This window comes from Chiloscyllium plagiosum, unplaced genomic scaffold (assembly GCF_037043375.1).
Source record: "Chiloscyllium plagiosum isolate Xiang-an unplaced genomic scaffold, Cpla_swu_hap1 HiC_scaffold_53Y, whole genome shotgun sequence".
Lineage (NCBI taxonomy): Eukaryota > Metazoa > Chordata > Chondrichthyes > Orectolobiformes > Hemiscylliidae > Chiloscyllium > Chiloscyllium plagiosum.
The window spans coordinates 2,020,133-2,046,160 of record NW_028270192.1 but is presented as its reverse complement, the minus strand read 5'-3'; positions in this window follow the sequence as shown (position 1 = coordinate 2,046,160).

Here is a 26,028-nt window from a genome sequence, read left to right as displayed (position 1 = left end):
ATCAATATCCCTTACGATTTTATAATGTAACCCTTGGATTTTCTGCCCTCCAAGGAAATAAGATCCAATCCAATCTCTCCTTATACCCCAATCCCTCCGTTCTTAGTAACATTCCGGTAAATATATTTTAACTCTAACTAGTTTAATAATGCCCTTCCCCTGACTGTGTGATCAGAACTGGACCCAGTACTCGAAAAGAGGCCTTATCAATGCCCTGTACAAACTCAATATGAAATACCGACACCTGTAGTGAAACGTCTGAGTGACGAAGGCAAACGTGCTAAATTCCTTCCAAAATACTTTTTCCACGTGTGACACAAAGTTCAAAGAATTATGTACCAAAATCCCTCGATCTCTGTGGCCTGAAGTACTACCTTGGACCGTATAATTATTTGTTTTATGTCATGTACTTGTTTATTTTACCAAAATGCAGTTCCTCCCATTTAGTGTATCTAATCTCCATCTGTCACTCCTCAATCCATTGACCTAATTGCACAATGTCTCTTTGCAATCCGAGATAACTGTCTCACTGCCCAATATAACATAAATTTTAGTGTTATCTGTAAACGTACCAACCATGCCATTGATATTATCATCCTAACCTTTTACATCAATGACAAACAAAAGTCCATCCAGTACTGATCCCGGTGGAACACTGCTTGTTATAAGCTTCGAGGCGAAAGCAAAATCCTCTATTCTGTCTCCTTCTGTAAAACCGAATTTACATCCAGTTGTCAAGCTTACCCGCAATCCCATGTGCTCTAACTTTATTAATTGGTCTACCATGCAGAACCTTATCAAAGGCTTTTCAAATTTACATTTAAACACCATCTACCATTCTACTACAATCTTTCTGTTCACTTCATTTAAAACAAATTAAAATCATGTTTATAAGACATGATTCCTCTCATACAAAATCTTTCTGACCAACACAAATCAGCCCTTCTCTCTCCATGCATGTAAATCTTATCTTTCAGAATCTCTTCCAACAACTTACTCATCACCAATGTCAGGCTCACGGTCTATCATTTCCATGCTTTTCCTTCCGGCCTTTCTAAATGCGCATCATTAGCCATCCTCCAGTCCTCCATTACTTCACGTGTGTATAAATGATTCAACTATATCTGCTGGGTTCCCATAGTTTGAAAGAACAAAGAGCAAAGAAAAATAACGAAGAATATTTCAGCACAGGAGCAGGTCCTTCATCCCTCTAAGCCTGTGCCGATCCGATTCTTCTATCAAAGCATATTTTCTAAGGATCTGTATTCCGTTGCTGCCTGCCCGTTCATATATTTGTCTAGATAGATCTTAAATGATGTTATAGTGTCCACCACTAACACCACTACTGGCAACGCGTTCCAGGCACCCCCACCCTCTGCATAATGAATTTACCACATATACCTCCCATCAATATATCCAATCTCACGTTGAACTCGTGGCCTCTAGAAATTCAGTACGCCACTCTGGGGAAAAAAAAATCTTCTTGCTATCCACCCTATCTATACTTCTCATGATTTTGTAGACCTCATTCAGATTCCCCCTCCCCAGCCTCTGTCTTTCTAATGAAAATAATCCTAATCTACTCAACTTCTCTTCATAGCTTGCACCCTCCATATCAGGTAATAGCCTAGTAAACCTCTTTTGTACTCTCTCCAACTCATCCACATCGTTTTGGTAATGTGGGCGACCAGAAATGTACCAGATATAATGCTGAACCATAGTCTTATTGAACTGTAACATGACCTGCCAAATCCTGTACTCAATACCGAGTTCGATGAAGGAAATCATTTCATATGTTTTCCTGACAAATCTATTAATCTGCATTGCCACTTTCAGGGATCAAAGGACTTGAACACCCAGAGATCTCTCTGGACATTAATTTTTCTCTGGACATTTCAACTTACTGTATAATTCGCTCTTGAATTGGATCTTCCAAAAAGCATGAGCTCGCATTTGACAGGATTGAACTCCATTTGCAACTTCTCAGCCCAACTCTCGAACCTACATATCTTTCTTTCCACAACACCCTGGCATACACATTATCTGGTCCTGGAAATTGATCAATACTTATGGTTTTTCAGACCTTGCACGCACAACACCCAAATCTCTCTGTGCTGGTCTTTTGTTTTCACAATCTTTCTCCATATAAATAATCATTAGCTTTTTTATTATTTCTTCTGAAGTGCTTGACCACACGCTTTATTAAAATGAACTCTATCTTCCAATTACACAGTGCAGATTTCTTTCATTCTGATCACACCATGCACTCCAACCTATCTTTAAAATCATCAAATATGCATTGATTGTATTCTATACCTCCTGCCCCCCCAACAAAAACAACTTTAATACAGACAGTAAGCAACTGGGAGTCCAAGGGCTGACATTTGTGGCACTCCACTTATTATGTCTCTCTGAACTCACACAGACATGTTCATCAAGACTCACTCCTTTCTGTCTTCACAAAAGTTCAATTCTGAACAATAACCCACAAGTTCCTACTTTGTGCAATATACGCTTCAGATAGTACTTTACAAAATGCTTAACAAATCTAATTACACAATCTAAGGGTTCACATTTATTATCACTGCTTCTCATTTTCAGATAACTCTATTGAGCCTCTTTGATTCCATTAAATTATTGTAAATCACACTATAATGGATACGAGCAATTTCCTAATAATAGACATAAGGCGACCTAGTCTTTATTTTCCTGCTTTCTGCATTCCTACATCATTGAAGACAGGCATCACAGTAAGATCTTTGAATTCACTGAAATCCCCTTGGACTGTAGTGATATTTCAACAAATGCCAGGAAAACGTCCGGAACACATTGTTTCGAAATCCAGGAAACAGACCATTAGGTTTTGGTGGATAGTTCATCCACAACCATTTCCTTTATCAAAGGGGTTGTCCTGAAGATAAGGCCTGCGATCCTTTGGGATATTCTCTGTCGAAAAGGTGTCACAACTAATATAAAATAGCTGTTTGAGTTATTTGAGAGTTTCCGTTTTTCCTGTGTGGAATCTCCCGATGTCATCTTCCAATTGTTCCAAAAAAGGTTTTAGCTTTTTTATTATTATTATTTTTATTTCCACATGCTGCCTCGTGTTGTTTTTGTTTATACTTTGCAACAATTGACTTTCCTAAATCAATTGACCCAACGTTATTTGCTTTACGTCTTTCAGCTTGTGGGCTCTAAAATTTTGTCCCACACCTCTGGTCTACCAGCAGTTTTCATCATTTGAGCGCCTTTGTTTTCATTGGGTACACGCCCTGACTATATTTGCTAATCATGCAAAGTTTACCATTTCATCAATTCCATTTTGATGTTTTTTTTAATTTGTTAACAGAATTAGGGAATCATTGGCTACGTCAGCATTAGTTGCCGATCCCTAATTGCACAGAGGGCAGTTATGAGTCAACCACATTGCTATGGAACTGGAGTCACATGTAGGTCAGAGCAGGTAAGGATGGCAGATTCCTTCCCTAAAGGACTTCAGTGATCCAGAGAGGTTTGCCCAACAATTGACAATGGATTAATGGTCATCATGAGATTCTTAATTTGAGATTGTTTTTACTGAAATAAACTTTCAGCATCTGCCGTGGCAGGATTTGAACTCGGGTCCCAGAATGTTATCGGGGTCTATGGATTAACAATCTAGAGATAACACTTACAAGGCCATCATCTCCCCAACATGTTTGATCATTGTGAAATGTTAATTTAAATATCTGTCAACGTTATCAACTGAAATTCCTTTCAGTCTATTTTCCAGCTCCTTGTTAGCAACAAGTGCTTAACCTGTTGATTATAACATAAAAACTAGAAGCAGAAGTAGGCCGTCCAGCCCTTCAACCCTGCTTCATCATTCAATAAGATTATGGCTGACCTTTCTATGGACTCAGCTCCACTTACTCAACCTCTCACTGTATCCGTTATTTTCTTCCATTTTTAGAAACAAATATACCTTACTTTAAAACAGTTTCCTAAATAGCGTCAATTACTTCACTGGGCAAAGAATTCCACAGATTAACAACCCTCTGGTTGCCTTCCTAACCACTTCTTGTACCTGCAGACCAAAAGTCTGTACTTCATCCTGATTCTTCTCAAACCTCCAAGGGGTTTTCCCATTTGGTTCAAGTATGATCAGCTGACGATGACTAACATGGAGTTTCAATGGATTGACAGAGAATAATTGTGAAAGTAATGAGTCAAAGTTTCTGATATCCCTGTCTAACAGGGAGCTTCAGGTGTGACGCATTGGGAAGTGAATGAAAATACAAGCAATGACACAGTACCATCAACTGTACAGGGGCTCAAATCATGGTCGAGGAGGGAAACAGAGAGAAAAACATTCATTTTAAGCACAATTATGGAAGGGAAAACAAAATTGAGGGATCTATGAGAAATGACTTGAGGAATGGTACTAATTGGAGATGTGATGCCAGGGAGAGACACTGATAAGAATGAGAACTTTAAAATGAGATATTAGCATACCAGAAGCCACTGTAGTTCAACGATTATGGGGATGATAAGTGAATTAGACTCCGTGTGAGTTGATGGACAAGCAGCAGAGTTGAGGATAAACTGAGGTTCATAAAGAGTATGAAGTGAGACGCCAATGAGACGATTATTAAAATGGTTGAGACTGGAGCAGACCGAGACATGGATGAAGTTTTCAGAAGCAAAGTGCCTAAGGCAGGGATGCATATCGAGGCTGCAATAGAGCTGGGAAACGGGGAAAGTTTTATTGACAGATAGGAAAATTAGGAAGAAACTCAATTCACTTTAAAATAGAATGCTGAGATTATACACAAACTTGTTCAGGCTCAGGTAAAAGCTGGGAGAGGAATAAAGTCAGTACATGTGGGAGATCACAGCAGAGTTTGATGATATGGGCTCCTGTGTTATAACAGAACAGTCAGTATTGATTAATGCAGGAATGATCCATGGAGCAGAAGGCAGAAATAGAAATGAATATATAAAAAAAGAGCATGTCACTAATTCTATCATTGATATGATACTTAGAATAAATACTTCACAAATTAAACACTGTTACAGCCTCCAAAAGATTGATAACCAAAACAAAGGCATGGCCTGTGTAAGATACAGAGCACAGCTCCCTCATTGTCTGTGTACAGAGATGGGGGTGAGGGTGAGTGGTATTGAACATTTCAGTAAGGATGCTGGACCACAGTTCTGCAGGAATTCGTGAGTTTACCTCTTGAATCCTATTTGCAGATTTGGTCAGTCGTTTTTGTAATTATGCAAATACCTTGTATGCTGCCAGAGGAAGTTTACTCAGTTGAAACTTTTGATATTCAGGCTATCTTTTGTGAAAAGGTGATAAGCTAGCCTAGTTTACATGAGCGTGCTCAGGAGAGTGGAATGAATTTATAAAGTACAGTATAATATTCACAATGTGCATATGAAAATGAGGATGTAAATTATTGGTGGCTCCACCTACAGTTTTAACATTGCTATTTATCTTTTGATATCATAGATGAGTTGTGTACGACGTTTTAAACACTATGTCAAAGAATATACAACCGGAGGCAGCCGAACTGGGAACATGCCATTCAGCTCCTTGTGATTACCCTGATTGAATAAGGTCACACTGAGCTGATTATACCATTGAACCTGCATTCCCAACTAATCTGCAAATCTGTTCAACCCTTTCCTGACCTAGAACCTATCTACTTCTGCCTTAAAAGGTGTTTAGGGTCTCTGCTTCCACTAAGTTTTCAGCTAGAGAAATCCAAAATAAAACTACCTGCAGAAAGGAAAGTTAATTGCTGTTTGGAATGGATGAGCCCTCATGTTTAACAAATGAACTATACGTTTACATGCTATACGTAAGTCGAAGCATTCTATCCAAACCTAATCTGTCAGGATCCAATAAAATGTTTATCAGACCTTAAGCTAACATAGTCTATTCAACAAATCAAGTCTGCTCCACAATTCATTACCATCATGGCTGATTGATGATCCTCAAATCCGCCTTCTTGCCTTATCCCCATAGCTCTTGATTCCCTCACTGCTTAGAAATTTGTCCACCACCTGCTTTGATTAGACTTAGCGACAGGGTTTCAACAGGCCTATCATTCAGTAACCCTCTGAGAGAGAAGGCACTCCTCACCTCCCTCATAAAGATATGCTCTCTTTGACTGAGGCTATACCCTCTGGTCCTGGACTCTCCCACAAATTGAGACAACCTTGTTGGCAATGAGCCTGTCAAGCCACTGACAATCTGTTTTTGTTTTCATTGAGATATCCTCTCATTCTTTCAACCTCCAATGAGTTTTTCTCTCAGCTACTCAAGCTCACTCCATAAGAAAATACCTCAATTCTCAGGATTAATTCTGTATAACTTCTCCCATCTGCTACCAATATGTCTGTTATCTCCTCTACATATTTCCTTAGAAAATTAGACCAGAACCGTTCACATTTTTGCACGTTCAGTCAGCACAGAAACGTGTACATGTTTAGAATGATATTTATGCACCACCACGTTTGAAATAATTGCTAATAGTACTTTCGAATTTCCTGTAATTGCTGAATTGCATGCCAACTTTTTAACTGTCAAGCCGAGGGCCTGAACTTCCTGAGTCTTTTCTCTTTTAAATTAGATTCACCCTTCTATTTTACCTGAAAAAGTTAATCAGTACAAGCTTTCCAACGCTATATGTCAGATGCCAACTTTTTGTGTACTCACCTTATTTTTTTCTATCTCATGATAAACTCCTGGCATCATCCTCACCACTTGCCTTCCCACTTCTGTTTGTGATACTCACAGATATGGAGGTAGTACTTTCATTTCTATCACCCAATTCATTGTGCGGTTAATAATTCCGGCTCCAGCACTGATCCCTGTGGCACTGCACTGGTTAAAGCCCATTATCCCAAAAATATTTCCGAGATGCTTCTCTTTCAGCGGATCTGCTCTGCAGACATGTTATACTCAATTAAACTATCAACTGAGAGCAGGAATTAAATCCATGCTATTAGTATCGTTCTGTTTGATAGACTAGCTATCTCGGCAACTGAACTTGCCAACACCCAGTGCCTGACACAACTGAAACATTAACATCGACATTTATATTCAATGTTGTTCCTAATAACCGATGCAGTTCTGTGACGTTTCCTCGTTACTTATTGTACCTGCATAAAACGCTTTGCAAATAAAGCAGAAGTGCACGCAGCAGATTGCATTGCATTATATAACTCTGTCATCGCTCATCTTATTTTCTTTCTTCTATTGGACGATTTCGAAATTCCTCATCTCAGACATTTGCTTTATCTTGTTCATCTGACCTCCTCATTACTTTTGTCAAACCATAAAAATGTAATGGAGATGGATTATTTGCATAAATTTAAGGATGTGGGTGCATGTATTCATATTCCCGTTAAGAAGAGGATCAAGCATTTTTGAGGGGAGAGGAGAATGTTGGATACAAATCAGAAAGGAGTCAGTCATGATCTTGTTGAATGTCAGAACGCGAGGTGCCAAATAGCCTAAATCAGCTTCTAGTTTCTATGCATATTCCTGTACAATTACTTTCCAGATTACCTCATTTTCATCAATATTACCTAGAACATGACAGTACAGTGTCGGCCCTTCGGCCTTCGATGATGTGCCGACCCAAAGAGCCAAATTCAAAAATCCATCTAACCTGTACAGATTAAAAATGACAGGTAAACAACACCCAGCCCAAACCTCATATTATGATTTGTTTTTCTCCATGTTACAATACCAAGGCAGCAGGAAACTCTTATTAGTGCCAAAAAGGCATCAAACACCTGAATTCCTTTGTCTAAAGGGGGTGATGATCTCTACAGTGAAAACGTATCTCTGGCCAGATCTATGTAATGAAGGGTATTATTATACCACACGGTAAGAATGCAGTTACCTTTAGCAGAGTGAAATGTAGACTGAGTATACTTTGTGAAATTTGGATCACTGTGTGACTTCAGGGCAAAGGAGGAGAGGTGTTTTCAATAAGGTTTACTCCAAGAAGGAAACTTTCCAGAATGAGATGTGAGTGGAAGTTGTAAAACAGCGTGAATGGAGAGGCCGAGCCACACTGAGACCAGAGGAAAAGTGGCAGCACAAAATGCAGCCTGATGCTAGTGCAGGGAAGGTAGACTGGATCAAAGAGCTTAAGGTGATGTGGAGAGGGACCAGAATGTGAGAGAATATTCTTTGTAATTGGAGAGGAAGAACCTGGAATCAGGAAGGGGAGATGAGCAGGGAAGAGGATGGAACAGCAATGGCAGGGGTTTCTGGGATAATTCAGGAAGCACAGCTGAAATTCATGCCTAGCATCTGCCAGTAGTCCCTGAAATAAACATCCTAAATCTGGCCCGATATCAATGCTCATCAATTTGTGATTGAATAGCAACCTTAAGAGCTTTAGTCAACCATGGGTGGTTCATCTCTTCATCAAGTCCTTCTTTTTGAGCAGAAACAAATAATTGCTGAGCATTATATCCCATAATGAACGTCTGCGCATGTATGCCCACTGACCTTCCTCTGGGTTTCTATCCACATCACTCTTCTGACCAGATGTGAGTCAGAACTCCTCCATTTAATGTCTGGTTCTTTTCAATCATTCAGAGGGAACTTCTGAATGTGGCTGAACACATGATCAGCAGATGGTGTCTCCTTTCTCCGTCTCTGACGATTCTGTTTGATGATGCCACATTCAAGTGAGCTGCCTCTGACGCGAGCGCTTTTCCTTCAAACCAGGAATCCCCTAACGACAGTGGACAGGGCCTTATGCTGTGACTGACCTATCTCCCACATTGCCGCCCTCACTGCACTCTTATTCACTTGTACTGTTTCAAATCAGTCTCCACACAGTTGGAGGCCGGCACGGTGGCTCAGTGGTTAGCACTGCTGCCTCAGAGCACCAGGTACCCGGGTTCATTTAGAGCGTCGGGCGACTGTGTGGAGTTTGCACGTTCTCCCTGTGTCTGCGTGGGTTTCCTCCGGGTGCTCCATTTTCCTCACACAGTCCAAAGATGTGCACGGCAGGTGAATTGGCCACGCTAAATTGCCCATAGTGTTAGATCCATTACAGCGAAATTGGTCTGGGCGGGTCACTCTTCAGAGGATCGGTATGGACTTGTTGGGCTGAATCTAATCTAATCTAAAAAATCCTATCATTGCTGCTCACAATGCAGTATCTTTCAGACCGGGGAGACAAAACAGAAACTGCTTTGAGGAACACTCCCACTCTCTCTGTAGGAATAACCCTGACCCTCTCATTGCTTTCATTTCAATAACCTACCTTGCTCTCATGCTGACATTTCGGTCCTGAGCTGCTTCAATGTTCCAGTGAAGCACAACCCAAGCTCCAATAACACCTCACTGTACACTTTGGTACGTTACAGCCTGTAGGAGTTAATATTCAATTCGATAACGTCACAGCCTGAACCCATTATGACTGTTCTCCATTTTCATACATTCTCTCTCCTAGTCTGGCTTTGACCTTGTGTGGTTGTATCTTCTTTATCTTGCACTCAATAGAGAGAACCCCTTTCCCCCAATTCGCATCTTTCACATCACCCTCTCGTTCACCACTGTTAAAAGCCTATTTATCTTTTGCCACACGCTCTTTTACGCGTCACCCACTCCCCCACCTCTGTCAAGGGATTAGAAATCCCATTTTCCAATAAATTTCAGTTCTGAAGAAGTGTCACACTGGACTTGAAACGCTCACTCGGTTTCTCGTCTCTGCAGATTCTGCCAGACCTGCTGAGCTTTTCCAGGGTTGAATAGGCACAGAACAAATTTTCAAATAAACAAATAATTATGGATACTGGAAATAAAAATACAAACATTTCTGGAGAAACTGGACCTGAAAGATGGACTCTGCTTTAATTCCTCAAGATGCAGCCAGACCTGCTTAGTTTCTTCAGCTATGTCTGTTTTTGAACTCGGTCCACAGATGTCTGTCAAAGTTGCTCAAAGGCTCTGTCCAATACTGAGAACTGGGTACCAGGGAAGTGAACAGTAACACCAGGTGCACAGATTCATTGGCTCTGAACGTGCATAAGGCTGCATCACGGGCACTGCAGAGCTCTTAACCATTGTCAGAGAGAGAAACAGAGGGAAACACGTTCACTTTAAATATTGAAGATGTCATTTCGGGAATGGAAAAGATTTGCATGAATATGTTAAAGAATTTAAGCAATGTGACAAATTGGAAGCGTGACACCATGGAGAGATCCTAACAGAATGAGAATACGAAAATGGAAATGCCACCACATCAGAAACCAGATTAGATCACTGAGTACAGTGCTGATGGGTGAATGGGTCTCGGTGTGAATTAGGAGACAGTCGGTAGAATTGAATTATAAATATTGCAGGTCAAACTGCACATTCATGTGATGATGTAGATCACAGCAGCAGCAGTAGAATTGTGTTCAATCACAATCTGTAACTTTTTTTCCCTGGGATAATCTCTAAATCTACCATTAACATCAAACTGATCCATGGTTCAGTAAGGAGCGTGGGTCAACATACCAGAGTCAGAACCATGTGTACCTAACCCTGATGACAAACCATTAAAGCTATGGTAAATGACCAGTTACATTCCAAAAAGCAGAATTAACATCTGCTAGAGAGGACAAAATTATCTAAAGACCAACAGATCAGATCTAAGCGTTGCAGTCCTGCCACATCCAATTATAAATGTCAATGGACTACTAAACAACTCACTGGAGGGGAGTACTCCACAAGTATCTCCATCCTAAATAATGGACTGCTCTATACATCAGTGTAAAATATAAGGATATAGTGTCTGCACTGTCCTCAGCCAGGAGTGTTGAGTGATAATCCAATGGCAATGGGCCCTGACCCATTCCTGCAATAGGACTGAAGACTTGGGCTGCGCAACAGTCCGTGTCCCTGGGGAAGCTGTTTCATTCCAGCTCCAACTATGACATCTCCCTGGCAATGTGAAAAATTACTCAACTATATCCAGTCCGCTAAAAGGGAATAACTACAATCTGTCCAATTACCATCCCTTCAGTCCGATCACGATAGTCACATTAATGGGAGTACTTTTTGACAGAGCTGTCGAGCAGCACAGGAATAAGCAGCACAGGAATAACCAGCCCAGTGTGGTTTCTGATAGGTCCCCATGTGGCGATGGTGCTGTTGTGGAAATGTCACTGGATTACTAATCCAGACCAGGCTAATGCTCTGGCAGCTGATGGAAGTTAAAAACAATTAATAAAATATCGAGATCTAAAATCTGGTGTCAGGAATAGTGACTTTGAAGCCAATGTCACTTGTGATTTCCATTTTCCTTCCCAAGTGTAGTTTCAGGAAGTGAGTCTCCCGTGCTTTCCTGGTCTGCCTAAAAGTGACTCCAGATACACAGACATGTGATAAACTCTTCAATGGTCTCTGAAACTTCCAAGCAAGGCACTCAATTGTATCAAACTGCTCATCATTCTTAAAGGATAAACCGAGTCAGAACACCCGGTCTCAGCCTTGTTGTTGGAAATGGGAATGGGAAACACAGTCCTGACGTCCCCGCAGAGTCCTCCTTTCGAACGTCTGAGAGCTTGTGACACGACTTGCAGAGCTATCCCACAGACTGCACAGAAACATCGGGAAGGGAGGAGGTCATTCAACACATTGAGCATCCCCCATTCTAGATAGTGGAGAAAATCTCCTCAGTACGATTTGCCACACACAGTGTTCATATCATTTAACATGTTTAAACGTCGGGCTATATAAAATGGAAACTGCAGTAATTGCTTTGGTCCATCAATTTTGATCCTCCCTTCAATATACAGGCAGTGCTCCAATTGCGCATGTTTATTAAACACAACTTGTTTGCATCACAATTCGTGAATTGTGCATCCTCTTTATAAAGCGAGCTCCCATTCACTGTAACGCAATTCCATCCCCGGCACCAGTTGATCAGCAAAACCCAGCCTCAGGATCCTCTGTCTGCAAAATGCACCCTCAGTGTGTTCACTAAAGCAGGAATGTAATCTGCTCTGCAAGCCTTGAAACTGAGACTGAAACTAGGAATTGTAGTTTACATTTAGACGGACCTTTATTTCAAACCGGAATTCCATGTCAGCATCATGTGGTCAGTCAGCTCACGTCCTTTCTGGCGATGAGCTTGGTGAAAGGTACAGTGCTGTAGTCAGTGGCATTAGGGTGAAAGTGCAACATTTACAACATTGTTTCATTACAATATATGATTTAAAGATTTTCTTAAGCTATGCTCGTGTGTGTTAGATTAACTTAAATTTTTGGTTTTTGCTGATTTATATTGGGGGGGGGTTCCCGTTCCCCACTTTTTCCCATAGACCGCATTATGAATATTGCATGATTTTCTACAACACGGTGTTCCACAGGAATACAACTACCGTGTTATTGGAGAAAAACATGGAATGATATCTGATCCTCTATCTTCACACGATACTCTTGCTCTCTGTCTATCCCTTTAATTTCCAGAAATCCTCATTTATATTCAGTGTCTTGGCTTCCACAGCCTTATGTGTCAGAAAATTGACCAAGTTCAGCAGTCTCTGAGTGAAGATATTTATTCTCATCTCAATGCAGAGTGCCCTGTCTGTACCTAATGTTGTGGCCCTTTGTTCTTTGACGTCCCAGTAAGGGGAATTATCATCCCTGCTTCCGATCTGTCTCACCCTGTCAGAATTTTAGATATTTCACTGAGATCACCACTCATTTTCCTAAACCCCATGGAATACAGTGGCCTTAAACTCTGTTCGCACAACAAGTCTAGTCATCCTTCACGGTTTCCCCTCAATGCAGATTTGTCCTTTATTGGTAAGGAGAGCAAAACCGCACAAAATACTGCACAATGTTCGAGATGAGGTCTCACCAAGGGCCTGTACAGCTGCAGGAAGACACCTTTACTCCTCTACTCAAATACTCCTGAAATGAAGGTCAATGGGCTATTTATCTTCCAAACTGCTTTCTGTTCCTGCAATATTGCTTTCAGTAACTGGTGTACAAAGAGATCCAAATCCTTTTCAATGTTAGAGCTACCCACTTGGTGGGTCTATGCACAGTGGTCAGCGTGTCAGTGCCATTACCAGTATTGACTTCTGCTTTCAGAACTCACAGCCCAGCATGGAATTCATAGATCGGCGCAGAAAGAAACAAAAATGCAGCTTTAGATCCTTTATAGATCAACATTTTTCAATCAATCCATTTTCAATTGATCGGCTGGCATTCTATTGTTCCCAAGAAAGTGCACAACGTCACATCTCCCCCCATTGCTCTCTATCTGGCACGTAGTTGCACAGTCACTCCAGTTGTCTCAATCAGCTTGGAGCTTTTTGACATCCTGCTCACCCACTCACAATCCAACATCGTTTAATGCCATCAGCAGACTTGGGAATATTGCATTTGAGCCCCTCAACCAAAGATATGATGTGTATTGGGAATAGCAGTTCCCAAACCCCGATCTTTGCTATATCCTCCAAGCCTTCCATTCTAAAAAAAAGTTTTATTTCTACTCACTGTTCCCTGCCAACTATCCCATTCTAAAACCATGACCATATATTAGCCCCAGTCCCATAGGATTCAAATTTGCACAACAGGCTTGGGAATGTATCAAAAATCTTTCTGAAAATCCAATCGTATTGCATTGATAGCTTCTCTATAATTTTGCTAAAATTCACTTTCTCAAATATGATTCCCATTTCATAAATCTGTGTAGACTTTGTCTATGCCCATTATGTTCTGTTACAATACTTTCTCTCGAACTGTTTAGTTGCTAATTTCATTCTATTCTCTTTTTCTCACCAGACTAAAATTTCATGGTATTGCTGGGAAGGTTTTTTTTTTGCTTTGGTATCTTCTGTGAAGACAAAATGAAATAGTTGCTTCATAGTTCTGCCATTTCCCTGTTCTCCATTCTCTATTCTCTGGTTTCAGGCTGTACTGAGCTGCAATCGCTTTATCTTACCTTTCACACTGGCATATCTTTAGAAGCTATTATAGTTCACTCGTATAACTCTCATTCATATACTCTTCGGAAAAGCATCAATTTCTGTCTTGAACAGTTTAATGATCAGCATTCCACAATCATACAATCACAGAAACACAGACTCCATATCGTTTGAAATATAGCACGATCGACATTTGTCCCACCTTCTGACATGAGGCCCAGAAGCAGGCATGTTATGACTCTGCAAAAACTCGTCCAAGGACTTTGCGTTGTTGTGGAGTTACCCGTGACAACCATTCTCTCTCTTCCGGACCCCAACATCTTCTGGGTGACAAAATATCTTTAAATTCTCTCTAAACCTCAAGCACTTCACTTGTTTCCTTCTTCTTGACTAAAAGGGACAGGTGATCTCTATCCACTCTGTCCATGCCCCTCGTAATCTTATCCTTCTGAATCACGTCCCCTCAGCCTCCTCTGCTCCAAAGTAAACAACCGAGCTTATCCAGCCTCTCTCCATAGCTGAATCTCTCCATCCCAGGTAACATCATGGTGAATCCCCACCAAACCCCACCCCCCTCAGTGTAATGACATCATTTCATAATGTGGTATCCAGAACTGCACACTGCATACCATCTTGCCCGAAGCAAACTCCTGTAGATCTCTTATAATATATGTCTACGACTCCTGGGCCTTTTTAGCTCGACTATTAACCTGTTCATCCACATTCAGGGATGTGTGGAAAAGCACCCTCTGAGATTCCTAGTATGCTGCCATTCATTGAGTCCTCCCCTGGCTGGTTCCTTCTCCCAAAGTGCATCAACTCATATTTATCAGCGTTACATTTCATCTGCCGTCGATCTGCAGTTCTGACCATTCCGTCGGTATCTTCCTGCAACGTAAGGCCTTCCTCCTCGTTGCCAACCACTCGGCCAATCTTTGTGTCCAACTCAAACTGATTTATCACACTATCCCCCACTCTCCCCTCCACATTCTCATCTCCATCATTTATGATAACCATAAATGATAGCGTTAAAAACCACACAAAACCAGGTTACAGTCCAAAAGGTTTATTCGCTAGTACTAGCCTTCAAAGCGCTGCTTCTTCATCAGGTGATTGTGCACTTTGAAAGTTTGTGCCTCCAATTAAACCTGTTGTACTACAACCTAGTGTTGCGTGATTTTTAATGTTGTCGACCCCAATCCAACACCAACTCCTCCGAATCACAAATATTTGCTTGGATCCCTTCCATTCATCTAAAATGCTTGGAACACAGTTACTACCTTCCATTTGTCTACAATGGTTTCCAATCTCTGCAGGATGTACAGGAAAATAAAACACAGTCATCGACTATGCAATTAATACTTCCATTAGTGCCTTATTTCTGACATTTTGATACGAAGTAAATCTGTTTTGTCAGACTTAGCAATGCTCAATCTAGTTACATTTTCATGTACAGCCCTGTTACTGATATAAATTGGCTTCATGTCTTCAGTCCCATAAGCGCCATCTGGTCACTTGGTTTTCTGGGTGATTTTCTGGTTATTTTCTTGGCCATTTCCTTGTTCTCCACAATAAACTCTCCTCTCCCGATTACAAATTTCCACATTTGACACTGCTTTTATTTTGTTTCCTTTGAATTATAAATAGTAGATTGATGCAGTCTTTGTGTTCCTGTTTGTTTGCATGAATGTTCACATTTTGATTTCCTTAACAGCTTCATGGCCCTCCTTTTCTGAATCATCAATTTCTGAGAATTCTCAGGTTTCCACAATTTCTGGAATTCATCTGAAGTCACTTCCTATGATTAATATAATCTTTAATTTGTTACGTTAATCATCAATAAGTCACTTGCTCACTCTGTGGTGTTTCTAAGTTCAAGAAAGACTTTGCAATACTTCTATAAATCTCCTGATCCTGACCAGATCTATTCGCGAATTCTGCAGGTGGATAGAGAAGAAATTACGGGAACACTGGTTGGTACTTTTCCAACTTTGCTGGCCAATGGGTGAGGTCCCGGAGGACTGGATGGTAGTGAATGCTGTGCCCTTATTCAAGGAGGGCAACAAAGATAAACCTGGGAGCTATAGACCAGTAAAACTAACATCAGTAGTAGATAGTTACTTGAGAAGATTATGAGATAAGATATACAGAGGAAACTTGATTATTCGATTTAGATGGACGGAGCACTACTTCATTGAGATAATTGATTATTCGGTTAATTGATTTACTCTGGGGCGTGGAGTTTTCTGTGAAGTCCGCTCCCTGTTCAGGAGACAAGGCAAAAGCACACTGCGTGCGAGACCCCACCCTGCATCCGCTTCCACCCCGCCTTGTCCACTCCCACCCTGCCCCATCTATGCTCCGCCCACCCCGAACCCTGTCCACATCCACCCCGGCCCCCGCCCGCCCACAACCCCGTCCACTCCCACTCCACGTCCCTGTCTGCCCCCACGCACACCAAACACGCCTGCTCCCATACCACCAGCCGCACGCCCACATCCTCATCCGTTCCACCCCATGCCACCGCCTGCCCCCGCCCGCCCCAACCTTGTCTGCTCCCACCCCAACCCTGCCCCCACCAGCCCACAACCCCGTCCAACACAACTCCCGTCTGCCCATGCCCGTTCCTAACCTTGCAACACCAACATCTGTCCCCTAACCCCGCAAGCCCAATCATCCCCACCCATTGTCCAAGTCCCATCCACACCCCCGCACGCCTCTAACCCTGCGCCTCCAAACCCGTACCCCCAAACCCAACACCATCAATCATCCCCACCCATCTTTGGACTCCCGTCTGCGTCCCCATCCGCCCCCTAACGCTGTACGCACAAACTGCCATCCTCAACCACCTCCCCGGGGCAGCCGGACTGTACACCAACAGAACTGCTGCTGCTGCTGTCTTTGTCGGGTAACTCATCAAATAGCACACACACACACACACACACGTTTTGAGAAATTTCACCTTTGCTGTGTACAGGACAATGTTGGCGCAATTATCTGGGGGCGGGGGTGTTTAGAGTAAACCCCTGTGTAAACTTCCAGGGAATGTGTGGGGTGATAGAGACAGAGAAGGCGGGAGGTCTGACTTTTGGAGATGGTGCCTGGACTGTTCTTGACAGCATTTTAGTGAGACAAGGTTTTTTTTAAATCATTGTACCTACAAACAAGAGACGCAATCAGGGTTGAAAGACGTAATATTTCTATCGGGACCTTGAGGTCCCCTTCGGATCATCCAAATTTTGGATAATTGATATTTGGATAATTGTGGTTCCTCTGTACATGCACTTGAAAGACAGTGTTTGATTGGCAGCAGTCAGCATGGCTTTGTGCATGAGAGATCATGGCTCTCAAACTTGTTACAGTGCTTTGATGAAGTGACGAGGAACAGTGATGAGGGAGAATGGTATACATAGTCTATATGGATTTCAGTAAGGCCTTTGATAAGGTTACAGAAGATCAGCTACTCTGGAATGTTTGATCACCTGGAATCGAGGGGTAACTGGTAAATTAGATACACAACTGGCTTGGTGGTAGGAAGCAGAGGGTAATATAGGAAGGATGCTTGTCAGACTGGAGACCTGTGAATAGTGGAATACCTCAGGGGTCGGTGTTGGGAACATTGTTTGTTTCTATGTATAGATGTGTGTATGTATATATATATATATATATATATATATAGATATATCGATAGATAGATAGATAGATAGATATACATATATTCTCTCATCCTCATCATAGATGTATGTAATATGTTATATACACACACACACACACAGACACACATATATATATGGGGTAGCATCATGGAGAATGACGAAGGTTATCAGGAATTTCAGAAATTTCAGCAGTACCTTGATCAGCTGGAGAAGTGGACTGAGAAATGGAAAATACAGTTTAGTACAGATGTAAGATCGGTGTAAGCATTTTAGAAAGTCGAGTCAAGGTTGGAGTTTCATGATGAATGGTTGGGCCTTAAGGAGTGTAGTGGAGCAGAGGGACCTTGGTTGTCAGGTGCACGGTACTCTGAAAGTTGATTCACAGGTAGACAGGGCAGTGAAGAAGGCTTTTGGTACACTGGCCTTCATCAGTCAGAGCACTGAGTATCGAATGCGCTGCCCGTGGGAGTGGTAGAGTCGGAATCATTGGCAACCTTTAAGCGGCATTTGGATAGGTACATGGATGGGTACTTAATCTAGGTTAGAAGTTCGGCACAACATCGTGGGCCGAAGGGCCTGTTCTGTGCTGTATTGTTCTATGTTCTATGTTCTATGTTCTATGTTCTATGTTCTATGAAGTTGAAGAGTTACGTCGCAGTTATACAGGACGCTGGTGAGGCAATATTTGAAGCGTCATGATCAGTTTTGTTCACTTTGCTATAGGAAGTATGTTATTAAACTGGTAAGAGTGCAGAATAAATTGACACGGATGTTGCCAAGCTCTTAATGGTCTGAGTTTTAGGGAGAGGTTGGACAAGCTAGGACTTTTTACTTTCGAGTATATGAGACTGAGAGGGATCTTATAGACGCTTAAACGATCACAGGAGGCATGGATAGAGTGAATGCACCCAGTATTTTCTTCCCAGGGTTGGACAGCAATCACGGACTAGAGGGCATCAGTTTAAGGTCAGGGGGGTAAGAATAAAAGGGAAACTGACGAGCAATGATCTTTACACACATCTTGGTATGCATTTGGAATGAGCTGCCAGGGGAAGTGGTTGAGGTGGATATATTAACATTATTTAAAAGGCATTTGGACAAATACACGGATAGGAAAGGATACAGGGCAATCGTAGGGAAACGGGTTGGTGTGAATGGACATTTTGTTCAGAATGCACCACTTTGAGCTGAAGGACCTGTGTCCGTGCTCTAGGATTCTATAACTCGATCAAACATTGCTTGTCTCCCACTGAATGTTATATTGTATTTTCCCAATTTACTGGAGCGAACCTGACCCTTAACCCTCCAGGCTTCCATGATGTTTGACCAGAATGTTCACACATTTGATATTGTATGCGGACGCCATGCAAAATGCACCTTATTAACGTCACTATTCCTCAAAAGTTGTTTCAGAGCAAGGTTAGAAATAAGGCTTCCTTACCACACAACACCAACTCCGAAATAACCTGATCTCTATTTTGTTTCATAACACACACTTCAACCCACCTCATATACACTTATTCACAGCATGAGCAGAAACTTAGTTAACGCAGTTTAGATGCAACTTGAGACCATCCAATAAGACTGCAGTATTCACAATACTTGCATGTGTAATTTCTAGAGCACATGATGTTCAGATTTTCTGCTACCGTTTTGGTTTAAATATATAAAACAGCAATGTTTGCTTCTCCTTGCTATCTGTAAGCTCTACATAAACTGATTCTGTGAAAGCTGAGGGACATGGTCTGTGTCATTATTAATGATACACATGGACAAGACATTCGGGCAGGCTCACCTCGTCGCTGGGATGATCTGAATAAATGTCCAACAATACAGTACAAGCATCAATAATCTTTCCCGCTCTGCCTGGAAAAGTATCACTGTATTCTGTCTGCCCCCTCATACTCACTGTATATCTGTTATAGCACTACCCCCGAACAAGGTTCAAGCTCTATCTCCGAATAAGACTCAGGCACGAACACTCTCACTATTGATTTCAGCAACTTCCTTCACCCACTTTCTCTGTCACTTATGCAATAGCCTCCACACTAATAACACGACATGGATACAACACTGTGGACTGACTCACTCAGGACACCTCACCATGTCACCCCACCTGGACAAGCACTAACAGCAGGGCCACCCTCTCCCAACCTCACATCCTCCCTCCCTTTCTCCCATTCCAGGAGAAACAGTCTGGAATAGGACAGAAGAAGGCCAACCCAGGTGGTGGGGTGCCTGATATCTGTTCCCTCTCCCCTCCCCACGCCGTGTGGGGAGGACCTTTGTACAAGCTGAAGAGGACTGGGGCGACTTGTGTGGAGATTCTGAAACATCCACGTCCAACCAACGAGTGAGGAGCAATGAACAGCGAAGCGCAATTCTCACTTTAAACCCATTGGCAGTTCCAGCGGCAGCTCTCTGGCAGTTCCAGCGTCAGCTCTCTCACTCTCAAATAAAAAAACAGATACCTCTCTGCACAATGATGCAGTCATAGAATTACCTAGAAATATTGGTAAATACCCCAATATAATAACATGTACAATATGTACAAGGAGACAAGCATACACACACACAGAAGCACACAAAGACATGCACAGTCACACACAATAGAAACAAACACAGATAGAAATACACAGGTTGATACACAGACAGACGTAGGCAAACAAATCCTCATATAACAAGCAGATGGATACACACAGACACTCGTCTCATTAAGACACAAATAGATCCGTTTTTAATTTATAAGGGGATCTAGGATTCAAGGCAAAAGGCAGAAGAATGAGTTTGAGGAGCATATAAGAAATTATTGAACGGCATATCGGACTCGATGTGTCGAATGGCCTAATTATGCTTCTTTTCTAATTCTCGTGTGTTGTTCACTCAATCCACCCCACGAGGCTGTTACAGAGATATACTGCTGCCCCTATCCCACGTGTTGTTCCCTCAATCCACCCCACGAGGCTGTTACAGTGATATACTGCTGCCCCTACCCCATGTGTTGTTCCCTCAATCCACCCCTCGATCTGTTACGGTAGTATACTGGAAGGTCCTCACCAGAACGAAGGACCTGATACCCAACATGAGCAAGACGAATGTAGTATACAAAATACCATGCAAGGACTGCACTAAACACTATATAGGACAAACAGGAAGTCAGCTAACAATCCGCTTACATGAACATCAACTAGACACGAAACGACACGACCAGCTATCCTTAATAGCCACACACGCAGACAACAAGCCACATGAATTCGACTCGGACAACACTATTATCATAGGGCAAGCCAGACAGAGAACAGCCAGGGAATTCTTAGAGGCATGGCATTCATACACAAACTCCATCAACAAACACATCGACCTGGACCCAATATACCAACCACTACATCGGACAGCTGAAACTGACAACCGGAAGCGGCAGGGACAGACCACTATAAACACCGGAGGAAACATCAAAGAAGCGCTTCGCAGGAGGCTCCCAAGCACTGATGATGTCGCCTAGCCAGGGGACGAAACGTTTGCAACAAAAACTTCCAGCTCGGCAAACAGAACCACAACAACGAGCACCCGAGCTATAAATCTTTGCACAAACTTTGAACACCACCTTGAATAATTCAAAGCCTATCCTGGATCCGTGATGCTCTTGATATCCAGGGCTGGGAAAGCCAGTAAAGGCCTGAGGATATATTCCTGTCCATTGGTGGAACATTCCAGTCTCAGATTCTGATCTCTCCTCCCCCTCTCTCTGGAACTGCTCATCCCTGTTAGTGCTGTCGGTGATGCTCCTACACATACTACGGGGTAATACATGGAATACAGATCAATACTGTTTTACTAAAACTAAAAAAAAAATAAACTTTACATATTCTGGATAGGATATGTGAGGGTGACTGAGGGAACAAATGTTGGCGTTGGTAGATCAATTGAGTATAATCATTCAATCTGACTTGGATATGGGAGTAATCCTGGTGTTTTATCGGAACATTAACATGCTTCTCTATTTATAAATGGAAACATACATCCTGCAACTACTGCTCAGACATTACAATATCAGTAAGACATTGAGAGAACTTTTATAGTCCATAATCAGGAGAGAAAATGTTCCTAAGACAACGTGGAGTTAAAGCAGACAGACGGCATTGCATGTTAACCTAAGAGACAATGGTGACTGCAGATGTTGGAGAATTCAGTGTTGATAAAATGTGGTGGTGGAAAAGGCATTGCAGGTCAGACAGCATCCGAGGAGCAAGAGAGTCAACATTTCAGATAGGACCCTTCTTCAGAACTGCGAAGGGGGAAAGGGACTGGTGGGGGTGAGGAAGGGGGAAAGGTAGGCACTACGTGGAAGACGGTGATAGTAATAGGTCGGATTGGAGTGTGGAGTGTATAGATGGGAAGAAAGATGGACAGGTAGATCCCCTCGAGAGGGTGGATCTGATTCGGAGGGTTGGATCTGGGATCAGGATGGGTGAGGGGAGATTTGTAAATCAATGAATCGAATGCTCATGCCATGTGTTTGTAGGCTCCCGAGGCAGAAGATGAGATGTTCCTGGCAACATTCTGGGAATTCTCTTCTGAACACTCTCCAGCTTAGTAATCTCCTTCCTATAACAGCACTGCACATAGTACAACGGAAGAGGCTTTTTCAATGTCTGGCACAATCTCAGCATGACTCCTAACTTCTAAAGTCAATGATCTGAGCACCCTTGGATCCCTGTGTTCTATAACTCTACCAACGCACTACCATTAATTGTATAAGTCATTCCCTTGTTTGTTTTACCAAAATGCAATACCTCGCATTTATCCAAGTTAACCACCATATGCCACACCTCAGCCCAGTGAGTGTTATTAATGCCCCCTCATCCTCTCCCTTCAGCTTTAAAAGACAGTCCCCTCGCCAAAGGTATACAGATACCAACATTGAGTTTTTGAAAGACCCAGAGGTTGGTTTGCCTTGTGTAGGCAGATTGTGCAGTGGTTATGGAGAGGCTGGAAAGTAAGCAGTTGCCTTGTATCACTTAATTGTTTTAGGAAGACGGAAACCACATGTCTGAGATTGGAAATCGTGACCAGTGTGTTTTGGCCAGAAACTGGGCTCTTTCCACATCTCTGTTGTTCGGCATTGATATCTTTTCGAGATCCTTCAGAGTGTGCCTGCAGGATTTCTTTTGCTAATATTGCAGACAACAGATAATAACCATTTAAGCTGGAAATCATAGCCCAGCAATTAAAGATGTTCATAGTTTATCTCAATAGCAGAGCACATGCGATTATCATCCTGTAGTTGAGTCTAATACCTTTTATTTGTTTAACAATGAGAACAGTGGCCTGTGTATATCAGTAATGTTAATCAGAGTGTAATAAATGCATGCAGAGCTGAAAGCTGACACTTAAAATATGACCCAAATTCTGGGCATGGTGTAAGTCTTGTGTAATGGAAAGCGCCCCTGTCTCTGTGCCAGAGTTCTGGATTTGATTTCATTCCATGAACCTGTGTTAGTGTCACAATCTCTGGAGCAGATGATCTGGATTCATGTCCTGCCTGTTGTGGAGGTGTGTTACAGCATGTCAGAACAGGCTGATGAGCAAGCACACAGGAGAATCATGTTGCAGCTTTCGGGGCTATTGCTGATTAGTGGCAGTGCCCCTTCCTCTGACCCTAAAGGTTCAAGTTTCTAATCCGACAGAGATGTTTCATTATATGTCTGAACACGTGGATTAAAATCATTTTAGAATTGTGACTTGATGGAGATAGAAGAAGTGTCATGATTAAATTTCAGAATTTAGGCCCATGATGACTGAAAGCAGAGCCATTCGTGTTGATTGGAGTCGCATTTGCAACTTCTAGAGGGTTATATAATCTTGGGAAGGGTAGATAGTCAAGGTCTATCTCCCAGGGTAGTGAAGACCAAAACTGAAGTGCATAGGTTTAAGGTGAGAAGAGAAAGATTGAAGAGGGACGTGGAGGGCAACGTTTTCACCATAGTGCATGAATGAAATGAGCTGCCAGAGGAAGTGGTGAAGAATGGTGCAATTACAACATTTAAAAGGCATGAGTATGTGAATTGGAAGGTTTCAGAGGGAGCTGGGACGAATGCTGGAAAATAGGATAAGATTAATCCAAAATATCTGGTCGGCTTGGATGAGTCGAAGGGTCTGTTTCTCTACTGTACAGTTCTACGAATCACATATTCAATTGATCAAGATATCGTTATAATCACGGACTGTAAAACATTAAATAACTTTGTCCACGATACAACCAATCTTGATGTCATCTGCAAATTTGCTAATCATGGCTTCTACAATTCTAATCTAAGTTTTTGATATAAATGACAAACAAAAGGGGATCCAACACTTTTTCTTGTGAATCACATCTGATCCCAGGTTTCCAGTTTAAAAAAAACCCGCCACCTTCACCCTGTCTCCTGCCATTAAACAGACATACACAGAAACACACACACGCACACAACCCATCACCACTACACTGCCTCCTGAAATTAAACTGGTATACACAGAAACACACACACACAACCCTCTACCACCACCCTGTGCCCTGCCATTAAACAGATATATACAAAACATGCACACATAACATTCCACCGCCACCCTGTGTCCTGCGATGAAACAGATAAACACACACACACACAACAATATCGAGATGCAGGTGGTCATATCTTCAATACAGAGATAGATAATTTTTGATTAAAACATGGGTCCAGAGTTACATTGAGAATGTAGGGGCATTGTGTTGAGAAACATGTCAGGCAGGTCCGAACAGCAAAGTAGAGTTGATGGGCCTACTAATCTTATTTCAATTTCCTATACTGTGTGGCCGTCAGATGACAGGAATATTTTTTTTGGAAAGTGCAATGGAGGCTGAGTTTGATAAATATTTTACTGAACAGTCAATGCGATTGTGGGATAGGTTTGAGGAGCTGTTTAGTCTACGTCTGTTCCTATTTGTTGTGCTGTTATTTCTCAGAAGAGGAGGCGAACTTCTGTGAGGTTAACACACTTTAAAATTAAAAGATCTCCCATTGACATTTGAGATAACGTTGTTCTGTTCTCCTTCGGATTGTGCAATCTGTGGCGCTGTCTTCCCCAGGGAACAGTGAAGACTGGATCATTGAAGATACTCAAGGCTGATCTTGACTGATCTTTGATGGGCAGAAGAGTCAATGTTTATTGACAAGAGACAGGAAGGGGGTGGTCAGCTACACTCAGACCAGCCCTGATATTTCTAAACTGAGCAGCAGGTTGGAGGGGACGAATGGCCAAGTGATGCGCTTATCCCACATGTGGTACTCCCAATTCGCCCCTCGAGGCTGTTACAGAGAGAGAGGAAAGCGCCTTTCAGCCAGTTAGGTGCGTAATAATGAGACAGGAGGGGACCATTCTGCCCCCCTGTGGAGTTACACAGGAATAGAATACATCATTTAACACAATGACTAAATTACATCTCACTGGAGGAGGCCATGCAACCTTTCTGGGCAGCTACACTGGAACAGGGAAGGTCTGGATAATCAGCTGGAAATATAGAGCAGAGATAATTTTCAGCTTGGAAAGCTGTAACTAGTTGAATTCCTCAGGGATCAGTGTGAGTTTATCAACAGATTGCAATCCAGACTAATGCCTTGGATGAAGGGGCTGAAAGGACTGGAGCACAGTTTGCTCATACACCAGGACAAACATTCAATGAGGTGTCAAGTGGAGGCAGAGCATCTGCAATGGCATACAGACAGGGGAGGGCAGTGAGTAAACCTGTGACAAAAAAAAGCAGTACAATGAGCGTGACTGGAACTTTGTGTTTTGGGGAAACAATAAACCAGCAGTAAATAATTTAAATGGAGAGAGAATGCAGAACTTGGTGGTATACAGGGATTTGTGTGTCTTCGTGGATGAATCACATCAAGTTGCTCTGAAGATGCAGCAATTGATTTGAAAGGGAAGCGGAATGATACTGTTTTGTGCAATGGGTATCGGGTTTGAACTTAGCGATATTTTCCTGCATCAGTGCAGAGACCACGTCTGATGTATTGTTTGTAGTTATGATCCCCACAACTGAAAAAAAAGATAAATTGCTTTCAAATATTACAAAGATGCTTATCTTTACTTGGCCTTCGGATGAAGGCACATGACGGATTACCAGTATCGGCCTGAGAATGAGAGATGTTCTTATTGACCATACAAGATCACGAGGAGAGTGCAGCTGGTGAATATCTGACGGATATTTCCTCTTGTGTGGGAGAATAAAACTGGGGATGTAATTTAAGAATAAGACAAGTTCTGATGCAGGGTCACTAGACCAGAAACGTTAACTGGATCAGTGGTGCTGGAAGAGCACAGCAATTCAGGCAGCATCCGAGGACTTTGGCAAAATCGACGTTTCGGGCAAAAGCCCTTCATCAGGAATAATTTT